Genomic DNA, 2,685 nt, shown 5'->3' with positions numbered 1-2,685 from the left:
ACGCCAAATGGAAAAGGATTTAGGAAAACTAGAAAAATGGTCAGAACTCTGGCAACTGAAATTTAATGTGGATAAGTGCAAGATAATGCACCTGGGGCGTAAAAACCCAAGGGCAGAATATAGAATATTTGACACAGTCCTGACCTCAGTATCTGAGGAAAGGGATTTAGGAGTAATTATTTCAGAAGACTTAAAGGTGGGAAGACAATGTAATAGAGCAGCACGAAATGCCAGCAGAATGCTTGGATGTATAGGGAGAGGTATAAGCAGTAGAAAGAGAGAAGTGCTTATGCCGCTGTACAGAACACTGGTGAGACCTCACTTGGAGTATTGTGCGCAGTACTGGAGGTCATATCTCCAGAAGGATATAGATACTCTAGAGAGAGTTCAGAGAAGAGCTACTAAACTAGTACATGGATTGCAGGAAAAAACTTACCCAGGAAAGGTTAAAGGACCTTAACATGTATAGCTTGGAAGAAAGAAGAGACAGAGGGGATATGATAGAAACTTTTAAATACATAAAGGGAATCAACTCGGAGAGCATATTTAAAAGAACAAAAATGACCACAAGAGGACACAGTTTTAAATTAGAGGGGCAAAGGTTTAAAAGTAATATGAGGAAGTATTACTTTACTGAGAGAGTAGTGGATGCATGGAATAACCTTCCTGCAGAAGTGGTAGCTGCAAATACAGTGAAGGAGTTTAAGCATGCATGGGATAGGCATAAGGCTATCCTTCATATAAGATAGGGCCAGGGACTATTTATTCATGGGATTCAGATATATTGGGCAGACTAGATGGGCCAAATGGTTCTTATCTGCCGACACATTCTATTGGCGCTTTTCCACTGCATGGAACCGTACCGGTTAGGCACGCTTTTGTGCTTTTCCACTGCTGGTACCGCATGGTATAGGGTCGGAACGGTTCGGTACAGTACGGTATAGGTTTGCTTTTCCACTGCATGGAACCGAACGGTACGGTACGGTACGGCTCTGAAAAAACAATACCTACTCGATTGTGGTTCCAACAGGTACCAAACTGGTACCATATCCCACAATCCTTTGCATGCAGTCACTACTAGCCACTGATTGGTCAGAGAATCACACCCACCCCGTTGTTATGCCACCCACTTAACTTAGTACTACTTTAGTGGAAAAGCAAACCTATACCGTACTGTACCGAACCGTTCCGACACTATACCATGCGGTACCAGCAGTGGAAAAGCAAACCGGGCCAAGCAGGGCCGAGTAGAGCCGAGCCGGCACGAGCCGGTACTTGCAGTGGAAAAGTGCCATATGTTTCTATGTTTCTAAGTGCAACCCGGGACAGTTCAGAGGCTAGCCATTGTGGAATGCACTAGCCCTGACTGTCCCGGGGGTATTTTTATTAATAAAAACTTTCCCAGGGTGGAACTCCGCTTTAAGATAGGCCTGTCCATGTGCCTTCTTGAGAAGGGGGGACTTGCGAGTGCTGCAGGATTTTAATCCATGGCGGCGTATTGTGTTACCAATGGTTTTTTTGGTGACTTTGGTCCCAACTGCCTTGAGATCATTCACAAGCTCCTTCGGTGTAGTTCTGGGCTGATCCCTCACTTTTCTCATGTTCAAGCTTACCCCATTAGGCGAAACCTTGCATGGAGCTCCAGACCGAGAGCGATTGGAAACTATTTAGTATTTCTTCTATTAGCGAATAATTGCTTCAACAGTTGTCTCCTTCTCACCAAGCTTCTTGCTGATGGACTTGTAGCCCATTCCAGCCTTGTGCAGGTCTACAATCTTGTCCCTGATGTCTTTTGACAGCTCTTTGGTCTTGCCCATGAAGGTGGGTTTGAATGGGAGAAAGATTCTGTGGACAGGTGTCTTTTAAAAACATATCAAGTTGTCGTTAGGTGCATCTTCTTAAATTATAATAAATAATTTAAAAATAAAAAAAGTAAAAAATATCTGAATCAAGGTTTGATCTAGGTCAATGCCAGGGTTAGTGTTTGGGTCAAGGTCAGGGTCAAATGTCAAAGGTCGAAGTCAGTATTTTTTGGACAGGATTTTTTTGTAATTAGTATCAGTGTCATTGTGTTTAAGGTAGGATTTAAAAAAAAAAAAAAGCTAAATGGGCACAATTGTTTCTGGACTGTACGACAGGTACATACAACAACTACATACACATATGTGATATCGCTGCAATCATCAGGACCGGGAGAATTTGTTTTTTGGTGGTAGGTTATGGTAGTAGCAAAAAATATACAGCCAAAGTATTAATCAGTACTATGTATGTATGGGTTGTGGCTCTTTAACCTGTAGTAAGTCTACGATAGCTGAAAAGACATTGGCAACAATGATAGAGCACGCTTCTTCTTTGGCCCTAACAGGTGGTTTACTCGATGTTCATTTACCAGTCCAATTTTCTTTTGGAATTCCAAGAAAGCCTTCACAAGAATGTCATCATGATACTGGTTATACAAACGATATGTCTACAAAAATATCAACAGCACAAAATGAAATCACATACAGAATGAAAAGGCAGCCATCAACACAACGTTTTTAATGCAGGTTGTTTTCAGTATATATTATAAAAAAAAAAAAAAATAATGACAATGAAATTAGCAGCAGCAATAGAAAGCAAAAATGATTTTGTTTTTACTATTGTGGGACAGTTTTTCTTTGATAATAATAATAAAAAAAAAAAAAA

Source organism: Pelophylax lessonae (genome assembly GCF_965119305.1).
Source record: "Pelophylax lessonae genome assembly, chromosome: 2".
Taxonomy (NCBI): domain Eukaryota; kingdom Metazoa; phylum Chordata; class Amphibia; order Anura; family Ranidae; genus Pelophylax; species Pelophylax lessonae.
This window is presented reverse-complemented; position numbering follows the sequence as displayed.